At 34.2% G+C, this 18,553-nt stretch overlaps 1 long non-coding RNA gene across 2 annotated transcripts in view; it reads right to left on the bottom strand.

The window, feature by feature from the left end:
- LOC139520206 (uncharacterized) overlaps window positions 1-18,553 on the bottom strand; it is a 38,895-nt gene continuing 20,342 nt past the window's right edge. For both annotated transcript variants that reach the window (XR_011663836.1, XR_011663835.1), the window contains exons 2-3: window positions 1,080-1,204; window positions 1-593 (exon numbers count right to left, since the gene is read on the bottom strand). This is a non-coding gene — a long non-coding RNA (uncharacterized lncRNA). The remainder of the gene's footprint in view (window positions 594-1,079; window positions 1,205-18,553) is intronic.

Genomic DNA, 18,553 nt, shown 5'->3' with positions numbered 1-18,553 from the left:
AAGCCTGACATACTTGTACACCTTGCAATCATTCCATAAACCAAATAGACATTTAGAGACATTTTGTTTCTAGTATCTTAGAGGACGATCCACCATTTGAAAAGTTATACTGACTTATGAACCACGAAGAAAGACAGATGAATTGATGCATGCCAGCCAGACATGTAAACTTTACAATCAATCTAAATAAAAGCATCTTTCGGTTTTATTATATTTCATTACATGTAGGTAAATGTTGTCACTTTTATAAAAATTGTAAACTCAACACAGTTTTAATCATTTTATAGTTCATAACTTTTTTGTTTTTTTTACAATTGAAAATATCTACAGCTTTTTCTTGTTCAAAGAATTAACTGTCATCGTTGTATGAATTTCATCAATGCATCCAAATTTGATTAAGTCATCATCCACAGCAAATTGCAAAAATCACTCTTAGTCCTGAATCTTCTCTCTTCTACTGTTGATAGTAGAATTAGCAAGCAATAGTAGTGTATTGTAATCTTAAGGACTAGAGTTATAGCTCTGAAGACCATTGTAAATATCAGTTCCATACAACTATACACTTCATGAATGGTTCTCTGCATCTTATTTCCCTACAAAGATATGACACAAGTTCAGACAACTGGTTTATTAATTGGAGACAAACATTATGTATTTAAAGAATTACTGCATGCGTTTACTCTTTTAATTGTTTGGTATATGACAGTAGGGAGCATTAGGTTTGATTAGACAGTTAAAAAAAGTATCTTGATATGTTCCTTTGGTTATTCTTGTAGTTGAGTTGCTGTCTCATGGGCATATACCCACATCTCTTCAAACAGTGTAAGCGCAATGCAATGATCTTAAAAAAGGTTCATACGAAAGCTTAAATCAAAAAGGTTATTGGTATAAATTAAGTGCTTTATTTCTTCCAATTAAAGAAATCATAAAAATGCATTGAACAAAGTTAAAACATTATTTACATTTTTCTTAAAAATATGTCTAAATAAAAAAGTTAAGACTTAAATTATACTTAATGTTTTTTTATGGAAGCTTAAGACCAGACCATATACATACACATTAGGTTCTTAAAGCCTTACAATTTCAGCTTTTAAAGTCTTGAGGCATGGAAAGTCTCCTGTCCTTTGACAAACGAAATTATTCTCCTTCAGTTGTCCATAGAACTGTGGTAAATTTTCGCAACTCCATCATGTTAAAAGAAGTGCTAGAAAATACAATAATGGAATAATCATTAGTAAAAAACTGTAAAATGTTATGAGTAGCAATTAATCATTATAAAAGGTAAATTTTAATAAGTATACAATGCCGGTCTCCAGATCTGTTTTAATTTGCAGGGTTGCAAAATAACGAATAATAGCCCACAGCCATAATATTAATAGCAATTATGAATAAATGAAATTATATTCACTCATTGCCAAATATGGTTGTGGTTAGAACAAACAAACAAAAAACTACTATGGTAATATATCTTTAATTGATAAGATCATCATAAATATCTGGCAATTTTCTATGATCTGAAATACCAAAAAATCACTGACCAGTGAGTTTTGGAATGCATGCTTGCAGACTAGAGTTCTTGAAAATATAGATGGTTCTACAAGAAAACCTGCTGGTCCTCACTATAATTTCTATTGCAAAAAATAACCAGTCATAAGATAAGTTAACTTTATTAGCACTAACACATTGACAATAAATGGTTAGATCTATGGCAACAAATTAAAGACAAACTACAATAACATATATACAATGAAGGAGTGACAGTGGATATTTATGATAGAAATATATAAAAATAAAAAGAAAAGCATATACATTATTACAGAAATCAATTACCTCTTAATAATGAATTTCTCACCAACAAGCATTCATTCAAATAGTTGACAACAATTTTTAATATTGTTGGGGAATTACTATTTAGAATTGATATAAGCAAGTTATATGATAAAGAAGTTAATTTATTATTCAATGGAAAATTATTTAATTTTTTAATGAGGTTATCTCTCACATAGTTATAGGAGGAACATTTCAAAAGGAAGTGTAGTTCATCTTCAATGTCTCCATTGTTGCAGCAAAGACATACCCTACTCTGCTTTGGTATTTTTAGATATCGCCCTCTTTCTATAGATAAAGTATGAGCACTTAACCTCAATCCACATAATGTTGATCTATTATATTTGGATTTGCATTGATCAACATACGAGGGTCTAGCTACTATTTGGTTTCTATAGTATATTAAAAAAGTTTAATTTTTTATTTTGATTGATGTCAGTCTCTTGCTTCTGGAAGGCTATATCGTTGATTCTCTCTTGAATGGGTTTTAAATACATTTTAATATCAATAGGATTTAGATTAATAAAATGAAATCCAAGTCCTGAAATAAGATTTTTCATATTTATTATCCAAGAGTTCTTTTTTTTCAGTTTCTTTATATATTTTTAGGGCAAGTGAATTATTTGACTCAATTATATGAAGCCAATATTTTATTGCTGAAAATATATGTTTAGGGCAAGTGAATTATTTGACTCAATTATATGAAGCCAATATTTTATTGCTGAAAATTCTATTCATATATCAGTCCTTTAAAATATTTGATTGTCAAATCTTGGAACCACCACTTTTACAAAGAGGATTCTGTGCTTGATCACATTATGAATGATTAAATCAGCTTTTAAATGAAAGAAACTACATGTACATGTTGTTATGGAAATTCTATAGGCTATTTCAAAGTCAGATTAAAATAAACAATTATTATGATTACAGATTCATGACATTCATCATATCATTAAATTTATCAAAATTTATAAAGGCAACATGCAGTTGTATACCGCCGTTCAAACAGTTTCCATATTCAGCACTCATCACTTTGCTACATTCCATTTGTTTAAATTTCTCTCCAAGATGTGCAAAATTAATCTGAAATAAATATTTAATCTTTAAACGACAAAATTGTTACTTTAATGATTTATAAAGGGGACTGTAAATAACAAACACTGAAACAGACGTATCTACAAAAAAGTAATGCATGTACTTGAGAATGCAGTGTTTTATTTCTTTAAAGATAGTTCTTATTAATGAAGTATTTGAAAGTATATTTACAAATGCACAAATCTTCAGATATAATATTACCAAGCTTTGCAAATTGCAGGCATGGTGAGTAGTCCAAATAATTATACCGCTGTTCAAAACTCGTAAATCTATGGACAAAAAACAAAATCGGGGTAACACACTAAAACTGAGGGAAACGCATTAAATATAAGAGGAGAACAACGACACAACATTAAAATGTAACACACAGAAACGGACTAAGCATTAGACAAAATCCGATGGGAATAACAAATATAACATCAAAATCAAATACATGAATTTGTGATAGAAAAGTACCGTGACACGTTAAAAAAGCTAAATCAAGAAATTTAGTTTCAGATTGGAAAAAAATTAAAGAACTTAGAAATGAAGTGATAGATCTAGTAAGAGAGGCAAAACGTCAGTACCTGATTAATTTGCACAATTCCCTAGTCGATAACCCCCTCCTCGGAAAGTGGTGGAGAATTGCTAAGAGTGTTTGCAAATCTAAAAAATAAAAGAGAATCAAAATTCTCCTATTTAGGTAAATGGAGAGATTCTTATTCACCCCGTTGAAAAAGCCACAGCCATATATGATTATTTTTGCTCAATATCAAGATTTGACACAGAACCCGCGCAATTGCCTAATGTCCCACCTTTGGCACCCTATGAGTTGTCTGACATACTGATAACAGAGCAGGAAGTGATTGAACATTCCCAAATTTTAAATATTAACAAACCAGCTGGACCTGAAAAGCTACCTCCAAAATTTCGTAAGGCAATGTTCCCATCACTGGTTACACCTCTAACATTCATAATTAATAAAAGCTTACAAACTGGAAAAGTTCCCAGTGATTGGAAACTTGCAAACGTATCACCTATCTACAAGGGTATTTAGGAGATCAGGACAGTGTCTCAAACTACAGGCCTATCTCTGTTACTTATTGTTTTAGAAATATTTTTTTTAAAGTATTTACATAACTACATGCATGATCATGCAATATTAACTGATCAGGGTTCCGTATCAAGGATTCTACTATAAATCAGTTACTTTAATTATATGATGAGATTGTAAAAAATCTGGACAAAGGGAAATATGTCAGATTTATTTTTGATGTGTCAAAGGCATTTGATCGCGTTTGGCATATGGGACTTCTGTATAAATTAAGAAAATATGGAATAAAGGGTAATTTGCTTAACTGGTTCAAAAGTTATCTTTCTGAAAAACAACAGTTGGAGTAAATTTTTTTCTTCTTATTGGAATACTGTTAACGGCAGGAGTCCCTCAAGGGTCCATCTTGGGCTCTTTTCTGCTTTTATTGTTTGTGAATGACATATTAGATGTAGTTGCAACATGTTCGGTTCACAACAATGCCAAAGTAAAAGATAACATCAACAATAACAAAATGATTCACACTAACAATATGTCCTAAGCGGGTTGTCCGTTGACATAGTCACACTAAGTTTTACTATATCCTAGGCCTAGATAATATTGAATATTCTATTTAAAGTCACAAATACTCAAATGTGCACTGATGCACGAAAGTCAGGAGAAGAAGTTTCTCGGTTCAATTAGCCATTTCTTTAGTATCAAACGTCAAATTACACAGTATCGAAAAATATACATGATATGTGCCTAATCCTAATATCTTAACTGATATGAACCAGGTGCTCTGCAGGGCGCAGCTTTATACCACCGCAGAAGTCGAACCCTGAACAGTTGGGGCAAGTATGGACACAACATATTAGATATTTTTTCTTTGCCGGTACCATAAAAATGACCTAACTGTAACTAACGGCGTAATTTGATTTTTACACGTGAACGTTTATATAAATATATATATATGTATATATATAGGTTCAGTGATCTTAAATGTCGAGAACGAGTTACAGCTATTTTCCTAAAGCATGTCACGTTTAAAGGTTTTAATATGAACTTGCTTGATTTGTTTGTATAACTGTTTGCTCGAGCATTATAATTAAGATTTACATGCACTCAATATATAGGTGGGACTGAAACTTGTTACATGTTATTTGATGCTTGAGAAAAAGTTTATTCAAACCAAGCAAACAAGCGAATCAAACCTTTAAACTACATGCTTTAGGAAAAAGCTCCAAAACACACGAAGACTATACCGTATATGATACAACCATTGATAACAGAAGACTGGCTGATGGTTTTTCATCCTGACACTGCCTCAAACAAGAAAGCTACCGTCAAACATAATTACATTCGTCGCAGTCATACTGTATAGAATCATCTCTTCATCATAATATCTTGATGTTACTCAACCTGATTTAAAATGGACTTGATCAACACACAAACAATATTATTGCAAATGCAAACAAAAGCATAGACTTTGTTAAAAGAAATATCAAAACATCTATCCCAAACATAAAGGACGTCATTACGTCTCAGGAATATCTACTTACGACACTTGCACATGTTCGACCAAAACTAGAGTATGCGGCTTGCTTGGTTTTGGAACCCTCATACTGGTGAACAATACAATACACTTGAGATGACCCGGAGAGCGACTAGGCAGGCGCGGATCCAGAAGGGGGGGGGGGGGGTTCCGGGGGTTTAAAATGGTTGGATCCGCCCCTGCTAGGTATGACTAATCGTTATCATACAGGCATGCTAAATACTCTTAAATGGCCTTCCTTTATTACAACAACGCAGACTTAAAAAAAACCCCAACTAAACTCATAATGTACTTAATAAACTGAGACTACTATTATGTGGTATAAGGCCTTTAGTTTTCTGTTTGAATTGTTCACGTGACCATATTGTCGCAATGAAATAAAAATTACTGTTAAAATTATTCCTTTTTTCCTTTAACAATTACTCAATGGAATTAACTGCTTCTAAATGCAGAGGCGGATTTAGGGGGGTCCAGGAGACCCGCCCCCCCCCTTTTGAGAAAAAAAATTTGTTGAATATATAGGGAATCACTGAAGCGTGACGGGAGCGGGCCCCCTCTTAATCAGCCAGTAGGCCCGGGCTCCCTCTTAATCAGCCAGTAGGCCCCCACTTATGAAAATTTCTTGATCCGCCACTGAAATGTGATCTCCTCCTCTCCCCTCTCCCACGTTAATTTCCGCTACACTAAATATTTTAGAGAAAAGTTGACACCTACAATTATCTACAATATTGAACAGTAAACCTTAGCAGGTATTTAAATAGTTTTAACCAAATGTCATGTTAGGATTTATTTATTTTTTGCTGGTACTATTCTTTTATAAATATTTTTTTTAATATTTTTATCCTAGTACGCATGCGCAGTAGTTAGTAAACACCGAACAATATGATGGATAACTGGATATCACAAAAGAAGAAGAACGTATTTTAAGTATATTTAGGGACTTTAACCTGTATTTTGCTAAGCCGAACTTTCATTTCCCTTCTGTTTATGGCTAGATTAATGTCTTTTATTGTTACCTTCGATCCACCATATTCATTTCAAGTCCAAATTTCTCATGCCAATAAAAGTTGACAAATTCAATTGAGTCGAGTAGACTGGTAAATGCTATGATTAAAGTTAACCGATTAATATAAAAAAAAACAGTACCCCAATCCACTCTGTTGTCAATTTAAAAAAAAAATTATTAACATTATTAAAAGACAGTTTAAAATGTTGCACAATTTTATATATTAGGCAGCAACCATTTGATTTTCTGGGGGAGGGGGGGGGGGGGGGTCTCTGTTTTTTTTGGAAAAAAAAGTTTGTTTCCAGTTTTTGGAGAAAAAAATAATTTGTTTTTGATTCACCCTCAGCTGCCACTATATGTAATGCTAAAATTGAAAGAAATAAATTGTTTTCGACTTGTCGCGAAAAAAATAGATTGTTTTTCGCCGCAGGTGAAAAAAAAAATTTGTCCAGAAAAAAAAACCATAGCCCCCCCCAGAAAATCAAATAGTTGCTGCCTTAATAAATGAATGAAATGAATGAAAAGATCTGAAATGTATGAGGCATGTATATGTTTCATATGACAAAGCTGAATTAAATTTTAAAATTTTTGGGGAGAGGGGTGGTCTAATATGCGCACCAAACCATGGCAGTATAACCAGTTTGTTGATTATGGCTATTATCTGACAGAAGCAGAAGAAGCAATAGGACAGAAGGTTGATCTTTCATCAATTATGAGATGACAAAAAGATAGTTAATCACTTAATCATTTAAATTCAACCAATAGATTTTATTTCAATAGAAGTGAACATAATTCAGTTCTGGTCAGTTACACCTGGAGCATGTAGCTTGATCAATTGATTTCTAAATAAAAGATTTGCATTTTTTTTTTAGTTCTAGAAAAAAACAATGCTTCAGTTAATCATGCGTTGTTGTTCCTGAAATGCTTCAAGTATTTACAAATACAACTGATATGTAGTTGAAAATGCTCATAGGTAAAGTTCATACCATAAATTTTAGAAAAGGAAGACCCTGTATACCTTTTCTAAACACTGGTACACTCTTAAACAGGGAATACCCCACTTTTTATACCCACGTCAAAGTTTTGACATATAATGGTATACAAATGTCTGGCTTCCCTCTGTCCGTCTGTCCCTTACTGTATTACTTTTTTGTCTGTCCAGAATCCACATTTTGCACTGTAACTTGAGAACCCCATGTCCAAATTTCATGAAACTGAAGATACGTAGTTGTTTCTTATAATGGTCAAACAATCTTTATACTTTTTGGTGAAAATAGGATTTAAACTTTTTGAGTAACGGGACTCTATAACTAACACAGGGTGTGTTTTTTTCACATGTTGCGCTGTATCTCAAAAATGATTTCTGATTATTGCTTTAAACTTTACACACTTCTTAATTATTCTAATCCAAAGATCTGTATACTTTTTGGTGATGATTTAAAATTTTATTTTAGAGTAATTGAGTTTTTTGTATAAAAGGGGGGGTTGGTTTTTTAATGTCACTTTGTATCTCATAAATGATTTATAATTATTGCTTAAAACTTAACACACTTCTTAGTTATATCAATCTAAAGATCTGTATACATTTTGGTGATTCAAAATTTTACTTTAGAGTTATTGAGTTTTTTCTAAAAAAAAAAGGGGGGACTTTCACATGTTTCATCATATCTTAAAAACCATTAATGACTATTGCTTAAAACTTTACACACTTCTTAGTTATATTAATCTAAAGATCTGTATATTTTTTCCTTTTTTTACATGTCATGCTGCATAAAACTTCTTACACAAGACGAAGGCATATCATGCACTCGTGGCACAGCTATTTATTCTGACTTGACTATGTATTACTGGTAAATTATTAAACAAGGGATATCGTTACCATAAATTACTTAAAACCTTTACTAAATTTTTCCATAGATATAAAGATTTGGTTTTGAAGTTTGGTTGTACCTGTAGAAAACTTATTTCAAACAGGATAGCACATCCTCATTTTTACGGAAATGTTGTTAACCGTGCCTGGAAATTTAGAAATGACCCATGTTAACTTGTCGCTCCTTTAAATAAACTTATTCTAAAAGGTTACCTATTCAACACTGTAATGAGATCATTGAATGTTGTTTTTATTGGTATAAATATTGATTTTGTTATCAGTTAATTAAAAGCTAACTAAATATTCCTAGTTTGTTATATGTAAATACATATTCATGGATCTACAATCTGTCGATACCTGTAACTTGGCATTGCACAAGGTCATGTTTTTCTCTGGCTGTTTATGACGTCTTAAATACACTAAATCAATTGGATGTTGGATGTGTACGGATTGATAGTTTAGTCTTAGTTGCATGATTTTTTATTAGTTGTTAGTGACTTTGAACTAGCTGTCAGATAACTGCAAGTACTCTCAGATCTGTTCATTGTGTCTTTTTTGTGTCAGGATGTATAAGTACCGGGCCACGTATTTTTGTCCATCTGATGAGTTAAGCCTTTTTCAACTGATTTTTATAGTTCGTTCTTATGTTGTACTGTTATACCACTGTCCCAGGTTAGGGGGAGGGTTGGGATCCCGCTAACATTTTTAACCCCGCCACATTATTTATGTATGTGCCTGTCCCAAGTCAGGAGCCTGTAATTCAGTGGTTGTCATTTGTTTATGTGTTACATATTTATTTTTCGTTCAATTTTTTACATAAATAAGGCCGTTAGTTTTCTCGTTTGAATTGTTTTACATTGTCTCATCGGGGCCTTTTATAGCTTACTATGCGGTTTGGGCTTTGCTTATTGTTGAAGGCCGTACGATGACCTATAGTTGTTAATGTCTGTGTCATTTTGGTCTTTTGTGGATAGTTGTCTCATTGGCAATCATACCACATCTTCTTTTTTATATTGACCCCAACTTGTTACATCTAAAGAAAAGGTAGGGTACATTGTAGATAGGTAGGGATTTTAAATTTTTTTACATTGAGTCTATAGGAGCAAATTATTCCGACTTAATGAAAAATCCCCTCATTAAATCTTTAAGGTAGGCTTTTATTAAGACTAAAATGTAAAATAGGTAGGGTAACTGGAAACACACAGATTTTAATTTGGCTTCATTAATATGTTTCATTCTTAAACATCTTTCTTACTTAATTTTCAACTTCACTGACTTTCATGATAATTTTCATCTCACTTCAGTTTTTGAATTTTATGTACTTTATAAGACTTGCGGTTCCCTTATATAAGAGGATAGAAATGTTCTTTAACTCAGTTGTCAAGCATTCATTTTCTGCTACTACATACTAATGAGTAAGTGTCAAGATGGTTAAAATTTGATCATGATTTGTCAAAATATCCTAATCACAAATCATCAGAGATCTTAAATAACTAGGGTTACTGTTATTTTCTATAATGGTGGCCAATCAACTTTTTTGAAGAGAGTTATACCCCTTGGAAATTACAAATTTATGGAAAATGGCTGCATTAGCGCTCTTACAGCAATTTTTTTTGACAGATTGTTATATATGACAGCAAACAATTTTGGTATAACATTGTAGCTGCCTAAGACACTTAGTTTCCAGACAATAACTTAAGTTTAAGTGAATGATTTTATGGGTTATGTTCACAACAATTTTGGAATTAAGGGCCTAAAAAGGGGTCAAAATAAGCATTTTTCCAGTTTCCAGACAATAACTTGTGTGTAAGTGTACAGATCTTTCTGAAATTGAACCACAAGGTTCCATACCAAAAATGGAAGGTTGGGAGTAGTTTTTGGTGTTACAGCCCAAACTGTTTAGGAATTATAGGGGCAAAAAACAATACTTTTCTAATATTTTGTATAAATTTCTTGGTTCTTGACTAATTTCAATGGGGTTTTATTCTTGAATTCTTGGGGTTCTTTAGTATGCTGAATCTAATCGTATATTAAGTTTTTGGAATTTGGGCCCCATTTTAAATTGGTCCACATGAGGTTCAAAGGGTCCAAAATTAAATTATTTGAGTCAAAGCTTTTACTTAGATTTTTAATTTTGGGTCCCGTTTTCAATTTGGTCTACCTTTAGGTCTTTTAAGTGTTCAAAACTAAACTTAGTTTGATTTCAATAAAAGTTGAATTCTTGGAACATTTTTTAGATTTTTTATTATGGACCCAGTTTTCAAGTTGGTCCAAATTGGGGTCCTAAATTAAACTTTGTTTGATTTCATTAAAAATTAAATTATTTGAGTCAAAGCTTTTACTTAGATTTTTAATTTTGGGTTCCATTTTCAATTTGGTCTACATTAAAGTCTTAAGGGTCCATTGATTTCATTAAAAGTTGAATTCTAGGGGTTCTTTGATATGCTGAATCTAAAACATGTTTTTAGATTTTTTATTATGGACCCAGTTTTCAGGTTGGTCTAAATTGGGGTCAAAAATTAAACTTTGTTTGATTTCATTAAAAATGAAATTATTTGAGTTCTTTGTTATGCTGAGTAATAATCTTCAATACTTGAAGGATCCCTAGAAACCTAAAGAAGAAGAAAGCTTTTACTTAGATTTTTAATTTTGGGTCCCGTTTTCAATTTGGTCTACATTAAGGTCTTGAGTGTCCAAAACTAAACTTAATTTGATTTCAATAAAAGTTGAATTCTTGGAGTTCTTTGATAAGCTGAATCTAAACATTTTTTAGATTTTTTATTTTGAACCAAGTTTTCAAGTTGGTCCAAATTGGGGTCCTATATTAAACTTTGTTTGAATTTCCTAAAAAAATTGAATTAAAATGTATTGGGTTCTTTGATATACCAAATCTCAACATGTACATGTATATGGATTCTTAATTTTTGGTGCCATTTTAAAATTGGTCTACAGTAAGGTCCAAAGGATCTAGAATAAAACTTGAGTTTTGATTTTAACAAAAAATGATTTCTTGGGGTTCTTATATATGCTGAATCTAAACATGTACTTATATTTTTGACTATTGGCCCAGTTTTCAAGTTGGTCCAAATCGGGATCCAAAATTGAACTTTGTTTTATTTCAACAAAAACTGAATATAGGCTGAGTCTTGCAATGTATTTAGTTATTGATATTTGGGCCCCTTTATTAAATTGGTCCCCATTGAGGTCAAAAGGGTCAAAAATTTCAACTTTGTTTGATTTATTAAAAATTGAATTATTGGTGTTCTTTGATATGCTGAATCTAACTGTATTTAGATTTTTAATCTTGGGGCCCAGGGTCCTTTTTCAAATTGATCTACTTTAAGGTCCAAAGGATCCAAAATTTAATTTAGAGTAATTCTTTAAAAAATTGAATTTTTAGGGTTCTTTGATATGTCAAATCTCACCATGTATTTTAATTTTAGCCTTTTTTTTTTGATGTTGGATTTCATCAAAAAAATAATTCTTGGGATTCTTTGATATACTGAAACTTACCATATATATATTTAGTTTTGGGTACTGGACCATAATAGGTTAATTTGTTTTTTGTAAGTTCAATTGGAACACATTCATTTTGTGTCAAAAACCTATGTTGTGTAAAATATTTAATCACAATCCAAATTCAGAGTTGTATAACGCTTGAATGTTGTCCATACTTGTCCCAACTGTTCATTAAGGACAATTTTTACACAATTTCTTTATCATGTGTTCTAACTTTAAAAAATCTCCTCTACTGAACCAATTCCAACCAAATTGAAGAAAGTATGACAAAAAACTACATTTTCAAACACTTATCAATGTATATTAAAAAAAACCAAACTATGATGAAATTGGACACTTACACTCTTAAACGGAAGATAAATGCCAAAAAAATAAAGGTGAGCGATTCAGGCTCTTGAGAGCCTCTTGGTTTTTTTTGACAAACTCTTTAATTGGGGCCGATAAACAATTTTTAAAAGTGTTATGTCCCTTGGAAATATTGAATTTGTGGAAAATGGCCTCGTTAGTGCTCTCTTGGATACAATATTTGCCAGATTTTTATAAAATCTATACTTTGTAATTATCAGCAATATCAAACTACTTCTAAAATGGTGGTTGATCAACTTTTTAGCTCACCTGGCCTGAAGGGCCAAGTGAGCTTTCTCCTCATTTTGCATCCGGTGTGGTCCGACATCGTCGTCCGTCGTCGTTTATCGGACAACCCGTTGTTAGGTTGCTGCCCCTGAATTGGTAATTTTAAGGAAATTATACTGTTTTTTGGCTATTATCTTGAATATTATTATAGAGATAAACTGTAAACAGCAATAATGTTCAGCAAAGTAAGATCTACAAATATGTTTATATGACTAAAATGGTCAGTTGACCCCTTAAGGAGTTATTGCCCTTTATAGTTATTTTTTACCAATTTTTCTTATTTATTTCTAATCTTTTACAAAAATCTTCTCTAAAACTGCTGGTCCAAATTTAACCATACTTGGCCATAATCATCATTGAGGTATCTAGTTTAAAAATGTGTGCGGTGACCCTGCCAACCAACCAAGATGGCTGCCATGTCTAAAAATAGAACATAGGGTAAAATGTAGATTTTGGCTTATAACTCTGAAACCAAAGCATTAAGGGCAATTCAAACATGTGGTAAAATTGTTTTGCAAGTCACGATCTATCTGCCCTGAAATTTTCAGATGAATCCGACAACTGGTTGTTGGGTTGCTGCCCCTGAATTGGAAATTTAAGGAAATTTTGCTGTTGTTGGTTATTATCTTGAATATTATTATAGATAGAGAAAAACTGTACACAGCAATAATGTTCAGCAAACTAAGATCCACAAATAAGTTAACATGACCAAAATGGTCATGTGACCCCTTAAGGATGTACACTTCTGAGGAGTCAAATTTTTCCTGTGTTAAACTTTTAAATGGTCATTATATTTTGGAAGATAAGTGTTTTCTGAAGTGAATTCATAAAAAAAAATCATAGGCTTGTGCTCTTTTTAAGAAACTATGGCCATCTGAAAAAGGGAAATTTACAGAGTATGAGAAAATATATGGATTTTTTCAAAATCTATCTAATAAAAATTCATTTTGGACGTTTCATCTTTTTAATACCTTGTATCATAGACAAAAATTCATAAAACACATAATATATATGAATTTTCCAAAACTGTCTAATAAATACTTATTTTGGGTGTTTCATCTTTTTAATAATCTGCCTCAAAGACAAAAAAATCATAAAACACAGAGTATAAAAACATACAAATTAATAATTTTCACCCCAAAAATCAGAAATTTTCAATCAAAACAGGCCTAAATTCAAACATTTACATAAAAAAGGGCACACTTCCTCTGTTCACTTTTTTCCACAGTTAATATGCAGTTAAGCATAGACAAACATTTTAAGCCAAAAAACATTAGGGGTTAGTGCACATTAAAAAAAGTTCTTAGTTATTTACTATCACCAACCCGCCCCAAAAATCACATTTCTAACAAAAACGCAATATATGGATTTAAAAAAGAAAAATATAATAATAACCGAATTTGGGTGTTTTATCTTTTCAATACCTTGTTTCATGATCAAAAATCATACATCACATATGCAGTTGAAAGCATAATTACACTTAACATTTTAAACAATTTTAAACAATTAGATATGGGTTAGTGTGCGTTTTAAAAAGTTTCATGATATTTACTATCCTGCCCCAAAAATCTCATGCTGTGCAAATACAGCACGTCGACTAATTATGTGTTATTAGATTAGTCTATAATTTTCAGATAAGATAGATATTTTTATTCTGAAACTCCCCCATTAAAGATATTTGTCCATCTGTCACATTTATTTAGGTTTAAAGCCTAAAAATAGCCAAAGTTATAAATTCAAGGGAAATAATCCCAAATTATATATATATATAAGACAAAGATTTTTTTCAAAATATAAATACCTTGTTCCTGCTACAAAAAGCCCAAACAAGAATAAAATGCAATAAAGTTCACCGTTAAAGAAAGACATAAAACAACAATAAAATGCAGCACTGTCATTTTATTTAAAATAGGGTTTTTTTTATATCTAAAATCAAAGATTTTTCAAGAAAACAAACCAAGACGTTAACCTTTGACCTACAACTTTATACAAGAATTATGACACATCCTCTGTTGATTTATATACGTGTCAAGTATAAACACTGAAAGCATAAGGGTTTTCAGTTATAGAGCATACACGATCTTTACCATACATAGGACATAGGTTTCTGAACTGTAAATTAATTTAGTTAGTTTTTGACCTTTGACCTATAAAGTTGAATTAAATTATGGAACACTCTTACAGACAGATGGACAGAAAATTTTTATACAAATATAATGTTATTGCCCTTTATAGTCAACCTTTTAATAATTTTGTAAATTTTGTAAATTTTTGTAAATTTAACAAAAATATTTTCCTCTTTAACTAATGGGCCAAGTTCATTATAAATCGACAGCAGCCCACAGTTCAAAACTTAAGTTAATTGACCTTTTCCCAAATTGTCTTATTTATGTGAAACTAAATATATATATTTTTTTCTGGTTTTTACAAATACGGGAGGGGTCCAGACCGCCAGCACAGCTCCACAGTTCAAAAGTTAAGTATACCTTTATGTTAATGGACCCTTTTTCCAAAATTGTCGTATTAATGTGGAACTAATGTACACTTTGTTTTTTTCTTGCAGATACAGACCTACAGACCTACAGACAAGACGGAAGGGGTCCAGACCGCCACTGCGCAGACTCCCCAGCTCAAGAGTTAAGTAGACCTTAATGTTAGTGGCCCCTTTTTCCAAAATTGTCGTATTAATGTGGAACTAATGTGCACTTTGTTTTTTTTTTGCAGATACAGACCTACAGACCTACAGACAAGACGGAAGGGGTCCAGACCGCCACTGCGCAGACTCCCCAGCTCAAGAGTTAAGTAGACCTTAATGTTAGTGGCCCCTTTTTCCAAAATTGTCGTATTAATGTGGAACTAATGTGCACTTTGTTTTTTTCTTGCAGATACAGACCTACAGACCTACAGACAAGACGGAAGGGGTCCAGACCGCCACTGCGCAGACTCCCCAGCTCAAGAGTTAAGTAGACCTTAATGTTAGTGGCCCCTTTTTCCAAAATTGTCGTATTAATGTGGAACTAATGTGCACTTTGTTTTTTTCTTGCAGATACAGACCTACAGACCTACAGACAAGACGGAAGGGGTCCAGACCGCCACTGCGCAGACTCCCCAGCTCAAGAGTTAAGTAGACCTTAATGTTAGTGGCCCCTTTTTCCAAAATTGTCGTATTAATGTGGAACTAATGTGCACTTTGTTTTTTTCTTGCAGATACAGACCTACAGACCTACAGACAAGACGGAAGGGGTCCAGACCGCCACTGCGCAGACTCCCCAGCTCAAGAGTTAAGTAGACCTTAATGTTAGTGGCCCCTTTTTCCAAAATTGTCGTATTAATGTGGAACTAATGTGCACTTTGTTTTTTTCTTGCAGATACAGACCTACAGACCTACAGACAAGACGGAAGGGGTCCAGACCGCCACTGCGCAGACTCCCCAGCTCAAGAGTTAAGTAGACCTTAATGTTAGTGGCCCCTTTTTCCAAAATTGTCGTATTAATGTGGAACTAATGTGCACTTTGTTTTTTTCTTGCAGATACAGACCTACAGACCTACAGACAAGACGGAAGGGGTCCAGACCGCCACTGCGCAGACTCCCCAGCTCAAGAGTTAAGTAGACCTTAATGTTAGTGGCCCCTTTTTCCAAAATTGTCGTATTAATGTGGAACTAATGTGCACTTTGTTTTTTTCTTGCAGATACAGACCTACAGACCTACAGACAAGACGGAAGGGGTCCAGACCGCCACTGCGCAGACTCCCCAGCTCAAGAGTTAAGTAGACCTTAATGTTAGTGGCCCCTTTTTCCAAAATTGTCGTATTAATGTGGAACTAATGTGCACTTTGTTTTTTTCTTGCAGATACAGACCTACAGACCTACAGACAAGACGGAAGGGGTCCAGACCGCCACTGCGCAGACTCCCCAGCTCAAGAGTTAAGTAGACCTTAATGTTAGTGGCCCCTTTTTCCAAAATTGTCGTATTAATGTGGAACTAATGTGCACTTTGTTTTTTTCTTGCAGATACAGACCTACAGACAAGACGGAAGGGGTCCAGACCGCCACTGCGCAGACTCCCCAGCTCAAGAGTTAAGTAGACCTTAATGTTAGTGGCCCCTTTTTCCAAAATTGTCGTATTAATGTGGAACTAATGTGCACTTTGTTTTTTTCTTGCAGATACAGACCTACAGACCTACAGACAAGACGGAAGGGGTCCAGACCGCCACTGCGCAGACTCCCCAGCTCAAGAGTTAAGTAGACCTTAATGTTAGTGGCCCCTTTTTCCAAAATTGTCGTATTAATGTGGAACTAATGTGCACTTTGTTTTTTCTTGCAGATACAGACCTACAGACCTACAGACAAGACGGAAGGGGTCCAGACCGCCACTGCGCAGACTCCCCAGCTCAAGAGTTAAGTAGACCTTAATGTTAGTGGCCCCTTTTTCCAAAATTGTCGTATTAATGTGGAACTAATGTGCACTTTGTTTTTTTCTTGCAGATACAGACCTACAGACCTACAGACAAGACGGAAGGGGTCCAGACCGCCACTGCGCAGACTCCCCAGCTCAAGAGTTAAGTAGACCTTAATGTTAGTGGCCCCTTTTTCCAAAATTGTCGTATTAATGTGGAACTAATGTGCACTTTGTTTTTTTCTTGCAGATACAGACCTACAGACCTACAGACAAGACGGAAGGGGTCCAGACCGCCACTGCGCAGACTCCCCAGCTCAAGAGTTAAGTAGACCTTAATGTTAGTGGCCCCTTTTTCCAAAATTGTCGTATTAATGTGGAACTAATGTGCACTTTGTTTTTTTCTTGCAGATACAGACCTACAGACCTACAGACAAGACGGAAGGGGGTCCAGACCGCCACTGCGCAGACTCCCCAGCTCAAGAGTTAAGTAGACCTTAATGTTAGTGGCCCCTTTTTCCAAAATTGTCGTATTAATGTGGAACTAATGTGCACTTTGTTTTTTTCTTGCAGATACAGACCTACAGACCTACAGACAAGACGGAAGGGGGTCCAGACCGCCACTGCGCAGACTCCCCAGCTCAAGAGTTAAGTAGACCTTAATGTTAGTGGCCCCTTTTTCCAAAATTGTCGTATTAATGTGGAACTAATGTGCACTTTGTTTTTTTCTTGCAGATACAGACCTACAGACCTACAGACAAGACGGAAGGGGTCCAGACCGCCACTGCGCAGACTCCCCAGCTCAAGAGTTAAGTAGACCTTAATGTTAGTGGCCCCTTTTTCCAAAATTGTCGTATTAATGTGGAACTAATGTGCACTTTTGTTTTTTTCTTGCAGATACAGACCTACAGACCTACAGACAAGACGGAAGGGGTCCAGACCGCCACTGCGCAGACTCCCCAGCTCAAGAGTTAAGTAGACCTTAATGTTAGTGGCCCCTTTTTCCAAAATTGTCGTATTAATGTGGAACTAATGTGCACTTTGTTTTTTTTTGCAGATACAGACCTACAGACCTACAGACAAGACGGAAGGGGTCCAGACCGCCACTGCGCAGACTCCCCAGCTCAAGAGTTAAGTAGACCTTAATGTTAGTGGCCCCTTTTTCCAAAATTGTCGTATTAATGTGGAACTAATGTGCACTTTGTTTTTTCTTGCAGATACAGACCTACAGACCCTACAGACAAGACGGAAGGGGTCCAGACCGCCACTGCGCAGACTCCCCAGCTCAAGAGTTAAGTAGACCTTAATGTTAGGGGGCCCTTTTTCCAAAATTGTCGTATTAATGTGGAACTAATGTGCACTTTGTTTTTTTCTTGTCAGATACAGACCTACAGACCTACAGACAAGACGGAAGGGGTCCAGACCCGCCACTGCGCAGACTCCCCAGCTCAAGAGTTAAGTAGACCTTAATGTTAGTGGCCCCTTTTTCCAAAATTGTCGTATTAATGTGGAACTAATGTGCACTTTGTTTTTTTCTTGCAGATACAGACCTACAGACCTACAGACAAGACGGAAGGGGTCCAGACCGCCACTGCGCAGACTCCCCAGCTCAAGAGTTAAGTAGACCTTAATGTTAGTGGCC

This window comes from Mytilus edulis, chromosome 4 (assembly GCF_963676685.1).
Source record: "Mytilus edulis chromosome 4, xbMytEdul2.2, whole genome shotgun sequence".
Classification (NCBI taxonomy): Eukaryota; Metazoa; Mollusca; class Bivalvia; order Mytilida; family Mytilidae; genus Mytilus; species Mytilus edulis.
The sequence above is the reverse complement of the archived record's forward strand: the minus strand, read 5'-3'. Positions and strand labels throughout refer to the sequence as shown.